Raw genomic sequence first — 20,697 nt, forward strand, 5'->3', positions numbered from 1 at the left:
CCCTCGGTGTTCGCGGCTATCTCCGCCCCCGCCGGGTACAGATGCAAGCCCCACCTCCTCAGGTCCCTCCCAGCACAGCAAGCGTCTGATGGGGCGCTCCCCGCCTGCCTGAGCGGCCAGGCGGCCAGAAGGCGTCCCTGGAAGGCGGAGACACACCAGTCGCTCCGGGGCTGGCCTGACGGAAACCAGACGTGGCCGCGGACCCGGGAGCCGTCCGTGCGGCCCGCGAGCCCCTCGACCTGCACCTGGCCGCCCCCACTGGAGCCCAACCCAGGCGCCGCCACCTGTCTGCCGGGGTGTCTCTCCACAGCTCCATACGGAAAAAGCCGCCCCTCCGCCGTTTCGCCATGGCCGGGGGCGGGAGCGGGATCGAGGGCCCAGGCCGCTTCCCCGGGCCTGCCGGCCACCTGGGGCGGGGTCCTGAGCTCGGACGGTGGCCTGGGGGCGAGGGTGGCGTTGCTGGGTCTTAGGGCCCGTGCCAACTCAATGGTGGCTCCCAGTGGCTTCGGGCCAGCTTCTGTCGGGCAGGAGGGCCGGTCCGGTCTGTGTCTGGGCTGCGCCTGGCGCAGCGTGGGCGGGCAGGTGGGATGCCCAAGGGCCCGCGGTCCCCGGGCACGGAAGCCTCCCGGGCCACTTCCCCGTGAGCGGCCTGCGGGATCTGGGGCGGGGCGCCAAGCGCCGGAAAGTTTGCTGGCTCCCGCCCGCCCTGGGCTGGGTGGTCGCCAGCACCTCCGCCACCCCCAGGTGCCCGAGACCTCCGTTCCGCTGCCTAGGCGGGCGGCCAGGCACTGCCGGGACGGGCGGGCCGCTGGGCTGACGGTAAGGCCCAAGCGCCTGCTAAGCTGCGCCTCAAGAGGCAGCCCGCGACCCCGTCGGCATCTACTGCCGAAGCAGCCTAGAAGGGCCCGATCTCGCCGCGATCGCGGAAGCTAAGCAGGGTCGGGCCTGGTTAGAACTTGGATGGGAGACCTCTAGGGAAGACGGGGTGCTCTAGGCTTTTTGCCTCCCGCTCCGCCTTCTCCTTTTGTCGCTCGCGGCGTGCGGGGCTATCTCCGCCCCCGCCCGGCACAGCTGCAAGCCCCACCTCCTCAGGCCCCTCCCACCACAGCCAGCGTCTGATGGGGCGCTCCCCGACTGCCTGAGCGGCCAGGCGCCCTGAAGGCGTCCCTGGAAGGCAGAGGCACACCAGACGCTCCGGGGGCGGCCTGACGGGAAGCAGACGTGGCCGCGGACCCGGGGGCCGCCCGTGCGGCCCGCGAGCCCCTCGACCTGCACCTGGCCGCCGCCACTGCAGCCCAGCCCTGGCGCCGCCACCTGTCTGCCGGGCTGGCTCTCCACAGCTCCATACGGAAAAAGCCACCCCTCCGCCGTTTCGCCATGGCCGGGGGCGGGAGCGGGATCGAGGGCCCAGGCCGCTTCCCCGGGCCTGCCGGCCACCTGGGGTGGGATCCTGAGCTCGGACGGTGGCGTGGGGGCAAGGGTGGCGTTGCTGGGTCTAAGGGGCTTTACCAACACAATGCTGGCTCCCACTGGCTTCGGGCCACCTGCTGTCGGGCAGGAGGGCCGGCCCGGTCTGCGGTTGGGCTTCGCCTAACGCAGCGTGGGCCGGCTACTACTATTGCTCTTGCTGATTCTTCTACTTCTATTTCTGGCCCTCTGCAGGTCAAATATGCTGCCACTATTACTGCTGCTGATGCCACTTCTACTGCTGTTTCTACCACTACTACTACTACTAGGCCAGTGCATGGCAAATACTACTACTATTACCACCACTGCTGCCATTACTACTACTGCTGCTGCTCCTTGTACAGGTGCTGCTGCTACTACTACTACTAATAGCCCAGTGCATGGCAAATATTAACACTACTACTACTGCTGCTGCTTCTACTATTGCTACTACTACTGCTACTACTAGTAGTCCAGTGCATGGCAAATTCTACTACTATTACTACAACAGCTACTGCTGCTAATAGTAATGTTACTACTACTGCTAATGCTAGTAATCTAGTATATGGCAAATACTACTACTATCACTACTAGTGCTGCTGCTGCTACTTCTGCTACTACAACTATCAATACTACTAGCCCAGTGCATGGCAAATATACTACTATTATTGCTGTTCTTGCTATTTCTACTACTATTCCTGGCCCAGTGCAAGTCAAATATGCTGCTCCAATTACTCCTGCTGCTGCCACTTCTACTGCTATTGCTACCACTATTACTACTACTACTAGCCCAATGCATGGCAAATACTACTACTATTACTACTACTCCTGCTATTGTACAAATGCTACTACTACTGCTACTACTAGTAGTCCAGTGCATTGAAAATACTACTACTACTCCTCCTGATGCTGCTACTACTTCTACTACTAGTATCAATACTACTAGCCCTGTGTATGGCAAATCTACTACTACTACTATTATGGCTGCTACTTCTATTATCACTACTGGCCCACTGCAGGACTAATCTGCTGGTACTATTACTGCTGCTGATGCCACTTCTATTGCTGATGCTAACTCTACTACTACTGCTACTACTAGCAGTCCACTGCATGGCAAATCTACTACTACTACTTCAATTGCTGCTACTGCTACTACTACTACTGGCCCTCTGCAGGGAATATATGGTGCTACTACTCCTGCTGCTGCAGCCACTTCTCCTGCTGCTACTACCACTACTATTACTACTAGCCCAGTGCATGGCAAATGCTACTTCTATTACCACGACTGCTGCTACTTCTACTGCTGCTGCTACCTCCGTTCCCCGGCCTAGGCGGGCGGCGGGGCCCTGCCGGGACGGGCGGGCCGCTGGGCTGGCGGTAAGGCCCAAGCGCCCGCTAAGCTGCGCCTCAAGAGGCAGCCCGTGACCCCGCCGGCATCTACTGCCAAACCAGCCTAGAAGGGCCCGATCTCGCCGCGATCGCGGAAGCTAAGCAGGGTCGGGCCTGGTTAGAACTTGGATGGGAGACCTCTAGGGAAGACCGGGTGCTCTAGGCTTTTTGCCTCCCGCTCCGCCTTCTCCTTTTGTCGCCCTCGGTGTTCGCGGCTATCTCCGCCCCCGCCGGGTACAGATGCAAGCCCCACCTCCTCAGGTCCCTCCCAGCACAGCAAGCGTCTGATGGGGCGCTCCCCGCCTGCCTGAGCGGCCAGGCGGCCAGAAGGCGTCCCTGGAAGGCGGAGACACACCAGTCGCTCCGGGGCTGGCCTGACGGAAACCAGACGTGGCCGCGGACCCGGGAGCCGTCCGTGCGGCCCGCGAGCCCCTCGACCTGCACCTGGCCGCCCCCACTGGAGCCCAACCCAGGCGCCGCCACCTGTCTGCCGGGGTGTCTCTCCACAGCTCCATACGGAAAAAGCCGCCCCTCCGCCGTTTCGCCATGGCCGGGGGCGGGAGCGGGATCGAGGGCCCAGGCCGCTTCCCCGGGCCTGCCGGCCACCTGGGGCGGGGTCCTGAGCTCGGACGGTGGCCTGGGGGCGAGGGTGGCGTTGCTGGGTCTTAGGGCCCGTGCCAACTCAATGGTGGCTCCCAGTGGCTTCGGGCCAGCTTCTGTCGGGCAGGAGGGCCGGTCCGGTCTGTGTCTGGGCTGCGCCTGGCGCAGCGTGGGCGGGCAGGTGGGATGCCCAAGGGCCCGCGGTCCCCGGGCACGGAAGCCTCCCGGGCCACTTCCCCGTGAGCGGCCTGCGGGATCTGGGGCGGGGCGCCAAGCGCCGGAAAGTTTGCTGGCTCCCGCCCGCCCTGGGCTGGGTGGTCGCCAGCACCTCCGCCACCCCCAGGTGCCCGAGACCTCCGTTCCGCTGCCTAGGCGGGCGGCCAGGCACTGCCGGGACGGGCGGGCCGCTGGGCTGACGGTAAGGCCCAAGCGCCTGCTAAGCTGCGCCTCAAGAGGCAGCCCGCGACCCCGTCGGCATCTACTGCCGAAGCAGCCTAGAAGGGCCCGATCTCGCCGCGATCGCGGAAGCTAAGCAGGGTCGGGCCTGGTTAGAACTTGGATGGGAGACCTCTAGGGAAGACGGGGTGCTCTAGGCTTTTTGCCTCCCGCTCCGCCTTCTCCTTTTGTCGCTCGCGGCGTGCGGGGCTATCTCCGCCCCCGCCCGGCACAGCTGCAAGCCCCACCTCCTCAGGCCCCTCCCACCACAGCCAGCGTCTGATGGGGCGCTCCCCGACTGCCTGAGCGGCCAGGCGCCCTGAAGGCGTCCCTGGAAGGCAGAGGCACACCAGACGCTCCGGGGGCGGCCTGACGGGAAGCAGACGTGGCCGCGGACCCGGGGGCCGCCCGTGCGGCCCGCGAGCCCCTCGACCTGCACCTGGCCGCCGCCACTGCAGCCCAGCCCTGGCGCCGCCACCTGTCTGCCGGGCTGGCTCTCCACAGCTCCATACGGAAAAAGCCACCCCTCCGCCGTTTCGCCATGGCCGGGGGCGGGAGCGGGATCGAGGGCCCAGGCCGCTTCCCCGGGCCTGCCGGCCACCTGGGGTGGGATCCTGAGCTCGGACGGTGGCGTGGGGGCAAGGGTGGCGTTGCTGGGTCTAAGGGGCTTTACCAACACAATGCTGGCTCCCACTGGCTTCGGGCCACCTGCTGTCGGGCAGGAGGGCCGGCCCGGTCTGCGGTTGGGCTTCGCCTAACGCAGCGTGGGCCGGCTACTACTATTGCTCTTGCTGATTCTTCTACTTCTATTTCTGGCCCTCTGCAGGTCAAATATGCTGCCACTATTACTGCTGCTGATGCCACTTCTACTGCTGTTTCTACCACTACTACTACTACTAGGCCAGTGCATGGCAAATACTACTACTATTACCACCACTGCTGCCATTACTACTACTGCTGCTGCTCCTTGTACAGGTGCTGCTGCTACTACTACTACTAATAGCCCAGTGCATGGCAAATATTAACACTACTACTACTGCTGCTGCTTCTACTATTGCTACTACTACTGCTACTACTAGTAGTCCAGTGCATGGCAAATTCTACTACTATTACTACAACAGCTACTGCTGCTAATAGTAATGTTACTACTACTGCTAATGCTAGTAATCTAGTATATGGCAAATACTACTACTATCACTACTAGTGCTGCTGCTGCTACTTCTGCTACTACAACTATCAATACTACTAGCCCAGTGCATGGCAAATATACTACTATTATTGCTGTTCTTGCTATTTCTACTACTATTCCTGGCCCAGTGCAAGTCAAATATGCTGCTCCAATTACTCCTGCTGCTGCCACTTCTACTGCTATTGCTACCACTATTACTACTACTACTAGCCCAATGCATGGCAAATACTACTACTATTACTACTACTCCTGCTATTGTACAAATGCTACTACTACTGCTACTACTAGTAGTCCAGTGCATTGAAAATACTACTACTACTCCTCCTGATGCTGCTACTACTTCTACTACTAGTATCAATACTACTAGCCCTGTGTATGGCAAATCTACTACTACTACTATTATGGCTGCTACTTCTATTATCACTACTGGCCCACTGCAGGACTAATCTGCTGGTACTATTACTGCTGCTGATGCCACTTCTATTGCTGATGCTAACTCTACTACTACTGCTACTACTAGCAGTCCACTGCATGGCAAATCTACTACTACTACTTCAATTGCTGCTACTGCTACTACTACTACTGGCCCTCTGCAGGGAATATATGGTGCTACTACTCCTGCTGCTGCAGCCACTTCTCCTGCTGCTACTACCACTACTATTACTACTAGCCCAGTGCATGGCAAATGCTACTTCTATTACCACGACTGCTGCTACTTCTACTGCTGCTGCTACCTCCGTTCCCCGGCCTAGGCGGGCGGCGGGGCCCTGCCGGGACGGGCGGGCCGCTGGGCTGGCGGTAAGGCCCAAGCGCCCGCTAAGCTGCGCCTCAAGAGGCAGCCCGCGACCCCGCCAGCATCTACTGCCAAACCAGCCTAGAAGGGCCCGATCTCGCCGCGATCGCGGAAGCTAAGCAGGGTCGGGCCTGGTTAGAACTTGGATGGGAGACCTCTAGGGAAGACCGGGTGCTCTAGGCTTTTTGCCTCCCGCTCCGCCTTCTCCTTTTGTCGCCCTCGGTGTTCGCGGCTATCTCCGCCCCCGCCGGGTACAGATGCAAGCCCCACCTCCTCAGGTCCCTCCCAGCACAGCAAGCGTCTGATGGGGCGCTCCCCGCCTGCCTGAGCGGCCAGGCGGCCAGAAGGCGTCCCTGGAAGGCGGAGACACACCAGTCGCTCCGGGGCTGGCCTGACGGAAACCAGACGTGGCCGCGGACCCGGGAGCCGTCCGTGCGGCCCGCGAGCCCCTCGACCTGCACCTGGCCGCCCCCACTGGAGCCCAACCCAGGCGCCGCCACCTGTCTGCCGGGGTGTCTCTCCACAGCTCCATACGGAAAAAGCCGCCCCTCCGCCGTTTCGCCATGGCCGGGGGCGGGAGCGGGATCGAGGGCCCAGGCCGCTTCCCCGGGCCTGCCGGCCACCTGGGGCGGGGTCCTGAGCTCGGACGGTGGCCTGGGGGCGAGGGTGGCGTTGCTGGGTCTTAGGGCCCGTGCCAACTCAATGGTGGCTCCCAGTGGCTTCGGGCCAGCTTCTGTCGGGCAGGAGGGCCGGTCCGGTCTGTGTCTGGGCTGCGCCTGGCGCAGCGTGGGCGGGCAGGTGGGATGCCCAAGGGCCCGCGGTCCCCGGGCACGGAAGCCTCCCGGGCCACTTCCCCGTGAGCGGCCTGCGGGATCTGGGGCGGGGCGCCAAGCGCCGGAAAGTTTGCTGGCTCCCGCCCGCCCTGGGCTGGGTGGTCGCCAGCACCTCCGCCACCCCCAGGTGCCCGAGACCTCCGTTCCGCTGCCTAGGCGGGCGGCCAGGCACTGCCGGGACGGGCGGGCCGCTGGGCTGACGGTAAGGCCCAAGCGCCTGCTAAGCTGCGCCTCAAGAGGCAGCCCGCGACCCCGTCGGCATCTACTGCCGAAGCAGCCTAGAAGGGCCCGATCTCGCCGCGATCGCGGAAGCTAAGCAGGGTCGGGCCTGGTTAGAACTTGGATGGGAGACCTCTAGGGAAGACGGGGTGCTCTAGGCTTTTTGCCTCCCGCTCCGCCTTCTCCTTTTGTCGCTCGCGGCGTGCGGGGCTATCTCCGCCCCCGCCCGGCACAGCTGCAAGCCCCACCTCCTCAGGCCCCTCCCACCACAGCCAGCGTCTGATGGGGCGCTCCCCGACTGCCTGAGCGGCCAGGCGCCCTGAAGGCGTCCCTGGAAGGCAGAGGCACACCAGACGCTCCGGGGGCGGCCTGACGGGAAGCAGACGTGGCCGCGGACCCGGGGGCCGCCCGTGCGGCCCGCGAGCCCCTCGACCTGCACCTGGCCGCCGCCACTGCAGCCCAGCCCTGGCGCCGCCACCTGTCTGCCGGGCTGGCTCTCCACAGCTCCATACGGAAAAAGCCACCCCTCCGCCGTTTCGCCATGGCCGGGGGCGGGAGCGGGATCGAGGGCCCAGGCCGCTTCCCCGGGCCTGCCGGCCACCTGGGGTGGGATCCTGAGCTCGGACGGTGGCGTGGGGGCAAGGGTGGCGTTGCTGGGTCTAAGGGGCTTTACCAACACAATGCTGGCTCCCACTGGCTTCGGGCCACCTGCTGTCGGGCAGGAGGGCCGGCCCGGTCTGCGGTTGGGCTTCGCCTAACGCAGCGTGGGCCGGCTACTACTATTGCTCTTGCTGATTCTTCTACTTCTATTTCTGGCCCTCTGCAGGTCAAATATGCTGCCACTATTACTGCTGCTGATGCCACTTCTACTGCTGTTTCTACCACTACTACTACTACTAGGCCAGTGCATGGCAAATACTACTACTATTACCACCACTGCTGCCATTACTACTACTGCTGCTGCTCCTTGTACAGGTGCTGCTGCTACTACTACTACTAATAGCCCAGTGCATGGCAAATATTAACACTACTACTACTGCTGCTGCTTCTACTATTGCTACTACTACTGCTACTACTAGTAGTCCAGTGCATGGCAAATTCTACTACTATTACTACAACAGCTACTGCTGCTAATAGTAATGTTACTACTACTGCTAATGCTAGTAATCTAGTATATGGCAAATACTACTACTATCACTACTAGTGCTGCTGCTGCTACTTCTGCTACTACAACTATCAATACTACTAGCCCAGTGCATGGCAAATATACTACTATTATTGCTGTTCTTGCTATTTCTACTACTATTCCTGGCCCAGTGCAAGTCAAATATGCTGCTCCAATTACTCCTGCTGCTGCCACTTCTACTGCTATTGCTACCACTATTACTACTACTACTAGCCCAATGCATGGCAAATACTACTACTATTACTACTACTCCTGCTATTGTACAAATGCTACTACTACTGCTACTACTAGTAGTCCAGTGCATTGAAAATACTACTACTACTCCTCCTGATGCTGCTACTACTTCTACTACTAGTATCAATACTACTAGCCCTGTGTATGGCAAATCTACTACTACTACTATTATGGCTGCTACTTCTATTATCACTACTGGCCCACTGCAGGACTAATCTGCTGGTACTATTACTGCTGCTGATGCCACTTCTATTGCTGATGCTAACTCTACTACTACTGCTACTACTAGCAGTCCACTGCATGGCAAATCTACTACTACTACTTCAATTGCTGCTACTGCTACTACTACTACTGGCCCTCTGCAGGGAATATATGGTGCTACTACTCCTGCTGCTGCAGCCACTTCTCCTGCTGCTACTACCACTACTATTACTACTAGCCCAGTGCATGGCAAATGCTACTTCTATTACCACGACTGCTGCTACTTCTACTGCTGCTGCTACCTCCGTTCCCCGGCCTAGGCGGGCGGCGGGGCCCTGCCGGGACGGGCGGGCCGCTGGGCTGGCGGTAAGGCCCAAGCGCCCGCTAAGCTGCGCCTCAAGAGGCAGCCCGCGACCCCGCCGGCATCTACTGCCAAACCAGCCTAGAAGGGCCCGATCTCGCCGCGATCGCGGAAGCTAAGCAGGGTCGGGCCTGGTTAGAACTTGGATGGGAGACCTCTAGGGAAGACGGGGTGCTCTAGGCTTTTTGCCTCCCGCTCCGCCTTCTCCTTTTGTCGCCCTCGGTGTTCGCGGCTATCTCCGCCCCCGCCGGGTACAGATGCAAGCCCCACCTCCTCAGGTCCCTCCCAGCACAGCAAGCGTCTGATGGGGCGCTCCCCGCCTGCCTGAGCGGCCAGGCGGCCAGAAGGCGTCCCTGGAAGGCGGAGACACACCAGTCGCTCCGGGGCTGGCCTGACGGAAACCAGACGTGGCCGCGGACCCGGGAGCCGTCCGTGCGGCCCGCGAGCCCCTCGACCTGCACCTGGCCGCCCCCACTGGAGCCCAGCCCCGGCGCCGCCACCTGTCTGCCGGGCTGGCTCTCCACAGCTCCATACGGAAAAAGCCGCCCCTCCGCCGTTTCGCCATGGCCGGGGGCGGGAGCGGGATCGAGGGCCCAGGCCGCTTCCCCGGGCCTGCCGGCCACCTGGGGCGGGGTCCTGAGCTCGGACGGTGGCCTGGGGGCGAGGGTGGCGTTGCTGGGTCTTAGGGGCCGTTCCAACTCAATGGTGGCTCCCAGTGGCTTCGGGCCAGCTTCTGTCGGGCAGGAGGGCCGGTCCGGTCTGCTTCTGAGCTGCGCCTGGCGCAGCGTGGGCGGGCAGGTGGGATGCCCAAGGGCCCGCGGTCCCCGGGCACGGAAGCCTCCCGGGCCACTTCCCCGTGAGCGGCCTGCGGGATCTGGGGCGGGGCGCCAAGCGCCGAAAAGTTTGCTGGCTCCCGCCCGCCCTGGGCTGGGTGGTCGCCAGCACCTCCGCCACCCCCAGGTGCCCGAGACCTCCGTTCCGCTGCCTAGGCGGGCGGCCAGGCACTGCCGGGACGGGCGGGCCGCTGGGCTGACGGTAAGGCCCAAGCGCCTGCTAAGCTGCGCCTCAAGAGGCAGCCCGCGACCCCGTCGGCATCTACTGCCGAAGCAGCCTAGAAGGGCCCGATCTCGCCGCGATCGCGGAAGCTAAGCAGGGTCGGGCCTGGTTAGAACTTGGATGGGAGACCTCTAGGGAAGACGGGGTGCTCTAGGCTTTTTGCCTCCCGCTCCGCCTTCTCCTTTTGTCGCTCGCGGCGTGCGGGGCTATCTCCGCCCCCGCCCGGCACAGCTGCAAGCCCCACCTCCTCAGGCCCCTCCCACCACAGCCAGCGTCTGATGGGGCGCTCCCCGACTGCCTGAGCGGCCAGGCGGCCAGAAGGCGTCCCTGGAAGGCAGAGGCACACCAGACGCTCCGGGGGCGGCCTGACGGGAAGCAGACGTGGCCGCGGACCCGGGGGCCGCCCGTGCGGCCCGCGAGCCCCTCGACCTGCACCTGGCCGCCGCCACTGCAGCCCAGCCCTGGCGCCGCCACCTGTCTGCCGGGCTGGCTCTCCACAGCTCCATACGGAAAAAGCCACCCCTCCGCCGTTTCGCCATGGCCGGGGGCGGGAGCGGGATCGAGGGCCCAGGCCGCTTCCCTGGGCCTGCCGGCCACCTGGGGTGGGATCCTGAGCTCGGACGGTGGCGTGGGGGCAAGGGTGGCGTTGCTGGGTCTAAGGGGCTTTACCAACACAATGCTGGCTCCCACTGGCTTCGGGCCACCTGCTGTCGGGCAGGAGGGCCGGCCCGGTCTGCGGTTGGGCTTCGCCTAACGCAGCGTGGGCCGGCTACTACTATTGCTCTTGCTGATTCTTCTACTTCTATTTCTGGCCCTCTGCAGGTCAAATATGCTGCCACTATTACTGCTGCTGATGCCACTTCTACTGCTGTTTCTACCACTACTACTACTACTAGGCCAGTGCATGGCAAATACTACTACTATTACCACCACTGCTGCCATTACTACTACTGCTGCTGCTCCTTGTACAGGTGCTGCTGCTACTACTACTACTAATAGCCCAGTGCATGGCAAATATTAACACTACTACTACTGCTGCTGCTTCTACTATTGCTACTACTACTGCTACTACTAGTAGTCCAGTGCATGGCAAATTCTACTACTATTACTACAACAGCTACTGCTGCTAATAGTAATGTTACTACTACTGCTAATGCTAGTAATCTAGTATATGGCAAATACTACTACTATCACTACTAGTGCTGCTGCTGCTACTTCTGCTACTACAACTATCAATACTACTAGCCCAGTGCATGGCAAATATACTACTATTATTGCTGTTCTTGCTATTTCTACTACTATTCCTGGCCCAGTGCAAGTCAAATATGCTGCTCCAATTACTCCTGCTGCTGCCACTTCTACTGCTATTGCTACCACTATTACTACTACTACTAGCCCAATGCATGGCAAATACTACTACTATTACTACTACTCCTGCTATTGTACAAATGCTACTACTACTGCTACTACTAGTAGTCCAGTGCATTGAAAATACTACTACTACTCCTCCTGATGCTGCTACTACTTCTACTACTAGTATCAATACTACTAGCCCTGTGTATGGCAAATCTACTACTACTACTATTATGGCTGCTACTTCTATTATCACTACTGGCCCACTGCAGGACTAATCTGCTGGTACTATTACTGCTGCTGATGCCACTTCTATTGCTGATGCTAACTCTACTACTACTGCTACTACTAGCAGTCCACTGCATGGCAAATCTACTACTACTACTTCAATTGCTGCTACTGCTACTACTACTACTGGCCCTCTGCAGGGAATATATGGTGCTACTACTCCTGCTGCTGCAGCCACTTCTCCTGCTGCTACTACCACTACTATTACTACTAGCCCAGTGCATGGCAAATGCTACTTCTATTACCACGACTGCTGCTACTTCTACTGCTGCTGCTACCTCCGTTCCCCGGCCTAGGCGGGCGGCGGGGCCCTGCCGGGACGGGCGGGCCGCTGGGCTGGCGGTAAGGCCCAAGCGCCCGCTAAGCTGCGCCTCAAGAGGCAGCCCGCGACCCCGCCGGCATCTACTGCCAAACCAGCCTAGAAGGGCCCGATCTCGCCGCGATCGCGGAAGCTAAGCAGGGTCGGGCCTGGTTAGAACTTGGATGGGAGACCTCTAGGGAAGACCGGGTGCTCTAGGCTTTTTGCCTCCCGCTCCGCCTTCTCCTTTTGTCGCCCTCGGTGTTCGCGGCTATCTCCGCCCCCGCCGGGTACAGATGCAAGCCCCACCTCCTCAGGTCCCTCCCAGCACAGCAAGCGTCTGATGGGGCGCTCCCCGCCTGCCTGAGCGGCCAGGCGGCCAGAAGGCGTCCCTGGAAGGCGGAGACACACCAGTCGCTCCGGGGCTGGCCTGACGGAAACCAGACGTGGCCGCGGACCCGGGAGCCGTCCGTGCGGCCCGCGAGCCCCTCGACCTGCACCTGGCCGCCCCCACTGGAGCCCAACCCAGGCGCCGCCACCTGTCTGCCGGGGTGTCTCTCCACAGCTCCATACGGAAAAAGCCGCCCCTCCGCCGTTTCGCCATGGCCGGGGGCGGGAGCGGGATCGAGGGCCCAGGCCGCTTCCCCGGGCCTGCCGGCCACCTGGGGCGGGGTCCTGAGCTCGGACGGTGGCCTGGGGGCGAGGGTGGCGTTGCTGGGTCTTAGGGCCCGTGCCAACTCAATGGTGGCTCCCAGTGGCTTCGGGCCAGCTTCTGTCGGGCAGGAGGGCCGGTCCGGTCTGTGTCTGGGCTGCGCCTGGCGCAGCGTGGGCGGGCAGGTGGGATGCCCAAGGGCCCGCGGTCCCCGGGCACGGAAGCCTCCCGGGCCACTTCCCCGTGAGCGGCCTGCGGGATCTGGGGCGGGGCGCCAAGCGCCGGAAAGTTTGCTGGCTCCCGCCCGCCCTGGGCTGGGTGGTCGCCAGCACCTCCGCCACCCCCAGGTGCCCGAGACCTCCGTTCCGCTGCCTAGGCGGGCGGCCAGGCACTGCCGGGACGGGCGGGCCGCTGGGCTGACGGTAAGGCCCAAGCGCCTGCTAAGCTGCGCCTCAAGAGGCAGCCCGCGACCCCGTCGGCATCTACTGCCGAAGCAGCCTAGAAGGGCCCGATCTCGCCGCGATCGCGGAAGCTAAGCAGGGTCGGGCCTGGTTAGAACTTGGATGGGAGACCTCTAGGGAAGACGGGGTGCTCTAGGCTTTTTGCCTCCCGCTCCGCCTTCTCCTTTTGTCGCTCGCGGCGTGCGGGGCTATCTCCGCCCCCGCCCGGCACAGCTGCAAGCCCCACCTCCTCAGGCCCCTCCCACCACAGCCAGCGTCTGATGGGGCGCTCCCCGACTGCCTGAGCGGCCAGGCGGCCAGAAGGCGTCCCTGGAAGGCAGAGGCACACCAGACGCTCCGGGGGCGGCCTGACGGGAAGCAGACGTGGCCGCGGACCCGGGGGCCGCCCGTGCGGCCCGCGAGCCCCTCGACCTGCACCTGGCCGCCGCCACTGCAGCCCAGCCCTGGCGCCGCCACCTGTCTGCCGGGCTGGCTCTCCACAGCTCCATACGGAAAAAGCCACCCCTCCGCCGTTTCGCCATGGCCGGGGGCGGGAGCGGGATCGAGGGCCCAGGCCGCTTCCCCGGGCCTGCCGGCCACCTGGGGTGGGATCCTGAGCTCGGACGGTGGCGTGGGGGCAAGGGTGGCGTTGCTGGGTCTAAGGGGCTTTACCAACACAATGCTGGCTCCCACTGGCTTCGGGCCACCTGCTGTCGGGCAGGAGGGCCGGCCCGGTCTGCGGTTGGGCTTCGCCTAACGCAGCGTGGGCCGGCTACTACTATTGCTCTTGCTGATTCTTCTACTTCTATTTCTGGCCCTCTGCAGGTCAAATATGCTGCCACTATTACTGCTGCTGATGCCACTTCTACTGCTGTTTCTACCACTACTACTACTACTAGGCCAGTGCATGGCAAATACTACTACTATTACCACCACTGCTGCCATTACTACTACTGCTGCTGCTCCTTGTACAGGTGCTGCTGCTACTACTACTACTAATAGCCCAGTGCATGGCAAATATTAACACTACTACTACTGCTGCTGCTTCTACTATTGCTACTACTACTGCTACTACTAGTAGTCCAGTGCATGGCAAATTCTACTACTATTACTACAACAGCTACTGCTGCTAATAGTAATGTTACTACTACTGCTAATGCTAGTAATCTAGTATATGGCAAATACTACTACTATCACTACTAGTGCTGCTGCTGCTACTTCTGCTACTACAACTATCAATACTACTAGCCCAGTGCATGGCAAATATACTACTATTATTGCTGTTCTTGCTATTTCTACTACTATTCCTGGCCCAGTGCAAGTCAAATATGCTGCTCCAATTACTCCTGCTGCTGCCACTTCTACTGCTATTGCTACCACTATTACTACTACTACTAGCCCAATGCATGGCAAATACTACTACTATTACTACTACTCCTGCTATTGTACAAATGCTACTACTACTGCTACTACTAGTAGTCCAGTGCATTGAAAATACTACTACTACTCCTCCTGATGCTGCTACTACTTCTACTACTAGTATCAATACTACTAGCCCTGTGTATGGCAAATCTACTACTACTACTATTATGGCTGCTACTTCTATTATCACTACTGGCCCACTGCAGGACTAATCTGCTGGTACTATTACTGCTGCTGATGCCACTTCTATTGCTGATGCTAACTCTACTACTACTGCTACTACTAGCAGTCCACTGCATGGCAAATCTACTACTACTACTTCAATTGCTGCTACTGCTACTACTACTACTGGCCCTCTGCAGGGAATATATGGTGCTACTACTCCTGCTGCTGCAGCCACTTCTCCTGCTGCTACTACCACTACTATTACTACTAGCCCAGTGCATGGCAAATGCTACTTCTATTACCACGACTGCTGCTACTTCTACTGCTGCTGCTACCTCCGTTCCCCGGCCTAGGCGGGCGGCGGGGCCCTGCCGGGACGGGCGGGCCGCTGGGCTGGCGGTAAGGCCCAAGCGCCCGCTAAGCTGCGCCTCAAGAGGCAGCCCGTGACCCCGCCGGCATCTACTGCCAAACCAGCCTAGAAGGGCCCGATCTCGCCGCGATCGCGGAAGCTAAGCAGGGTTGGGCCTGGTTAGAACTTGGATGGGAGACCTCTAGGGAAGACCGGGTGCTCTAGGCTTTTTGCCTCCCGCTCCGCCTTCTCCTTTTGTCGCCCTCGGTGTTCGCGGCTATCTCCGCCCCCGCCGGGTACAGATGCAAGCCCCACCTCCTCAGGTCCCTCCCAGCACAGCAAGCGTCTGATGGGGCGCTCCCCGCCTGCCTGAGCGGCCAGGCGGCCAGAAGGCGTCCCTGGAAGGCAGAGGCACACCAGACGCTCCGGGGGCGGCCTGACGGGAAGCAGACGTGGCCGCGGACCCGGGGGCCGCCCGTGCGGCCCGCGAGCCCCTCGACCTGCACCTGGCCGCCGCCACTGCAGCCCAGCCCTGGCGCCGCCACCTGTCTGCCGGGCTGGCTCTCCACAGCTCCATACGGAAAAAGCCACCCCTCCGCCGTTTCGCCATGGCCGGGGGCGGGAGCGGGATCGAGGGCCCAGGCCGCTTCCCCGGGCCTGCCGGCCACCTGGGGTGGGATCCTGAGCTCGGACGGTGGCGTGGGGGCAAGGGTGGCGTTGCTGGGTCTAAGGGGCTTTACCAACACAGTGCTGGCTCCCACTGGCTTCGGGCCACCTGCTGTCGGGCAGGAGGGCCGGCCCGGTCTGCGGTTGGGCTTCGCCTAACGCAGCGTGGGCCGGCTACTACTATTGCTCTTGCTGATTCTTCTACTTCTATTTCTGGCCCTCTGCAGGTCAAATATGCTGCCACTATTACTGCTGCTGATGCCACTTCTACTGCTGTTTCTACCACTACTACTACTACTAGGCCAGTGCATGGCAAATACTACTACTATTACCACCACTGCTGCCATTACTACTACTGCTGCTGCTCCTTGTACAGGTGCTGCTGCTACTACTACTACTAATAGCCCAGTGCATGGCAAATATTAACACTACTACTACTGCTGCTGCTTCTACTATTGCTACTACTACTGCTACTACTAGTAGTCCAGTGCATGGCAAATTCTACTACTATTACTACAACAGCTACTGCTGCTAATAGTAATGTTACTACTACTGCTAATGCTAGTAATCTAGTATATGGCAAATACTACTACTATCACTACTAGTGCTGCTGCTGCTACTTCTGCTACTACAACTATCAATACTACTAGCCCAGTGCATGGCAAATATACTACTATTATTGCTGTTCTTGCTATTTCTACTACTATTCCTGGCCCAGTGCAAGTCAAATATGCTGCTCCAATTACTCCTGCTGCTGCCACTTCTACTGCTATTGCTACCACTATTACTACTACTACTAGCCCAATGCATGGCAAATACTACTACTATTACTACTACTCCTGCTATTGTACAAATGCTACTACTACTGCTACTACTAGTAGTCCAGTGCATTGAAAATACTACTACTACTCCTCCTGATGCTGCTACTACTTCTACTACTAGTATCAATACTACTAGCCCTGTGTATGGCAAATCTACTACTACTACTATTATGGCTGCTACTTCTATTATCACTACTGGCCCACTGCAGGACAAATCTGCTGGTACTATTACTGCTGCTGATGCCACTTCTATTGCTGATGCTAACTCTACTACTACTGCTACTACTAGCAGTCCACTGCATGGCAAATCTACTACTACTACTTCAATTGCTGCTACTGCTACTACTACTACTGGCCCTCTGCAGGGAATATATGGTGCTACTACTCCTGCTGCTGCAGCCACTTCTCCTGCTGCTACTACCACTACTATTACTACTAGCCCAGTGCATGGCAAATGCTACTTCTATTACCACGACTGCTGCTACTTCTACTGCTGCTGCTACCTCCGTTCCCCGGCCTAGGCGGGCGGCGGGGCCCTGCCGGGACGGGCGGGCCGCTGGGCTGGCGGTAAGGCCCAAGCGCCCGCTAAGCTGCGCCTCAAGAGGCAGCCCGCGACCCCGCCGGCATCTACTGCCAAACCAGCCTAGAAGGGCCCGATCTCGCCGCGATCGCGGAAGCTAAGCAGGGTCGGGCCTGGTTAGAACTTGGATGGGAGACCTCTAGGGAAGACCGGGTGCTCTAGGCTTTTTGCCTCCCGCTCCGCCTTCTCCTTTTGTCGCCCTCGGTGTTCGCGGCTATCTCCGCCCCCGCCGGGTACAGATGCAAGCCCCACCTCCTCAGGTCCCTCCCAGCACAGCAAGCGTCTGATGGGGCGCTCCCCGCCTGCCTGAGCGGCCAGGCGGCCAGAAGGCGTCCCTGGAAGGCGGAGACACACCAGTCGCTCCGGGGCTGGCCTGACGGAAACCAGACGTGGCCGCGGACCCGGGAGCCGTCCGTGCGGCCCGCGAGCCCCTCGACCTGCACCTGGCCGCCCCCACTGGAGCCCAACCCAGGCGCCGCCACCTGTCTGCCGGGGTGTCTCTCCACAGCTCCATACGGAAAAAGCCGCCCCTCCGCCGTTTCGCCATGGCCGGGGGCGGGAGCGGGATCGAGGGCCCAGGCCGCTTCCCCGGGCCTGCCGGCCACCTGGGGCGGGGTCCTGAGCTCGGACGGTGGCCTGGGGGCGAGGGTGGCGTTGCTGGGTCTTAGGGCCCGTGCCAACTCAATGGTGGCTCCCAGTGGCTTCGGGCCAGCTTCTGTCGGGCAGGAGGGCCGGTCCGGTCTGTGTCTGGGCTGCGCCTGGCGCAGCGTGGGCGGGCAGGTGGGATGCCCAAGGGCCCGCGGTCCCCGGGCCCGGAAGCCTCCCGGGCCACTTCCCCGTGAGCGGCCTGCGGGATCTGGGGCGGGGCGCCAAGCGCCGGAAAGTTTGCTGGCTCCCGCCCGCCCTGGGCTGGGTGGTCGCCAGCACCTCCGCCACCCCCAGGTGCCCGAGACCTCCGTTCCGCTGCCTAGGCGGGCGGCCAGGCACTGCCGGGACGGGCGGGCCGCTGGGCTGACGGTAAGGCCCAAGCGCCTGCTAAGCTGCGCCTCAAGAGGCAGCCCGCGACCCCGTCGGCATCTACTGCCGAAGCAGCCTAGAAGGGCCCGATCTCGCCGCGATCGCGGAAGCTAAGCAGGGTCGGGCCTGGTTAGAACTTGGATGGGAGACCTCTAGGGAAGACGGGGTGCTCTAGGCTTTTTGCCTCCCACTCCGCCTTCTCCTTTGGTCGCTCGCGGCGTGCGGGGCTATCTCCGCCCCCGCCCGGCACAGCTGCAAGCCCCACCTCCTCAGGCCCCTCCCACCACAGCCAGCGTCTGATGGGGCGCTCCCCGACTGCCTGAGCGGCCAGGCGGCCAGAAGGCGTCCCTGGAAGGCAGAGGCACACCAGACGCTCCGGGGGCGGCCTGACGGGAAGCAGACGTGGCCGCGGACCCGGGGGCCGCCCGTGCGGCCCGCGAGCCCCTCGACCTGCACCTGGCTGCTGCCACTGCAGCCCAGCCCTGGCGCCGCCACCTGTCTGCCGGGCTGGCTCTCCACAGCTCCATACGGAAAAAGCCACCCCTCCGCCGTTTCGCCATGGCCGGGGGCGGGAGCGGGATCGAGGGCCCAGGCCGCTTCCCCGGGCCTGCCGGCCACCTGGGGTGGGATCCTGAGCTCGGACGGTGGCGTGGGGGCAAGGGTGGCGTTGCTGGGTCTAAGGGGCTTTACCAACACAGTGCTGGCTCCCACTGGCTTCGGGCCACCTGCTGTCGGGCAGGAGGGCCGGCCCGGTCTGCGGTTGGGCTTCGCCTAACGCAGCGTGGGCCGGCTACTACTATTGCTCTTGCTGATTCTTCTACTTCTATTTCTGGCCCTCTGCAGGTCAAATATGCTGCCACTATTACTGCTGCTGATGCCACTTCTACTGCTGTTTCTACCACTACTACTACTACTAGGCCAGTGCATGGCAAATACTACTACTATTACCACCACTGCTGCCATTACTACTACTGCTGCTGCTCCTTGTACAGGTGCTGCTGCTACTACTACTACTAATAGCCCAGTGCATGGCAAATATTAACACTACTACTACTGCTGCTGCTTCTACTATTGCTACTACTACTGCTACTACTAGTAGTCCAGTGCATGGCAAATTCTACTACTATTACTACAACAGCTACTGCTGCTAATAGTAATGTTACTACTACTGCTAATGCTAGTAATCTAGTATATGGCAAATACTACTACTATCACTACTAGTGCTGCTGCTGCTACTTCTGCTACTACAACTATCAATACTACTAGCCCAGTGCATGGCAAATATACTACTATTATTGCTGTTCTTGCTATTTCTACTACTATTCCTGGCCCAGTGCAAGTCAAATATGCTGCTCCAATTACTCCTGCTGCTGCCACTTCTACTGCTATTGCTACCACTATTACTACTACTACTAGCCCAATGCATGGCAAATACTACTACTATTACTACTACTCCTGCTATTGTACAAATGCTACTACTACTGCTACTACTAGTAGTCCAGTGCATTGAAAATACTACTACTACTCCTCCTGATGCTGCTACTACTTCTACTACTAGTATCAATACTACTAGCCCTGTGTATGGCAAATCTACTACTACTACTATTATGGCTGCTACTTCTATTATCACTACTGGCCCACTGCAGGACAAATCTGCTGGTACTATTACTGCTGCTGATGCCACTTCTATTGCTGATGCTAACTCTACTACTACTGCTACTACTAGCAGTCCACTGCATGGCAAATCTACTACTACTACTTCAATTGCTGCTACTGCTACTACTACTACTGGCCCTCTGCAGGGAATATATGGTGCTACTACTCCTGCTGCTGCAGCCACTTCTCCTGCTGCTACTACCACTACTATTACTACTAGCCCAGTGCATGGCAAATGCTACTTCTATTACCACGACTGCTGCTACTTCTACTGCTGCTGCTACCTCCGTTCCCCGGCCTAGGCGGGCGGCGGGGCCCTGCCGGGACGGGCGGGCCGCTGGGCTGGCGGTAAGGCCCAAGCGCCCGCTAAGCTGCGCCTCAAGAGGCAGCCCGCGACCCCGCCAGCATCTACTGCCAAACCAGCCTAGAAGGGCCCGATCTCGCCGCGATCGCGGAAGCTAAGCAGGGTCGGGCCTGGTTAGAACTTGGATGGGAGACCTCTAGGGAAGACCGGGTGCTCTAGGCTTTTTGCCTCCCGCTCCGCCTTCTCCTTTTGTCGCCCTCGGTGTTCGCGGCTATCTCCGCCCCCGCCGGGTACAGATGCAAGCCCCACCTCCTCAGGTCCCTCCCAGCACAGCAAGCGTCTGATGGGGCGCTCCCCGCCTGCCTGAGCGGCCAGGCGGCCAGAAGGCGTCCCTGGAAGGCGGAGACACACCAGTCGCTCCGGGGCTGGCCTGACGGAAACCAGACGTGGCCGCGGACCCGGGAGCCGTCCGTGCGGCCCGCGAGCCCCTCGACCTGCACCTGGCCGCCCCCACTGGAGCCCAACCCAGGCGCCGCCACCTGTCTGCCGGGGTGTCTCTCCACAGCTCCATACGGAAAAAGCCGCCCCTCCGCCGTTTCGCCATGGCCGGGGGCGGGAGCGGGATCGAGGGCCCAGGCCGCTTCCCCGGGCCTGCCGGCCACCTGGGGCGGGGTCCTGAGCTCGGACGGTGGCCTGGGGGCGAGGGTGGCGTTGCTGGGTCTTAGGGCCCGTGCCAACTCAATG

Source organism: Stenella coeruleoalba (assembly GCF_951394435.1).
Source record: "Stenella coeruleoalba genome assembly, chromosome: 12".
NCBI classification, from domain to species: Eukaryota; Metazoa; Chordata; class Mammalia; order Artiodactyla; family Delphinidae; genus Stenella; species Stenella coeruleoalba.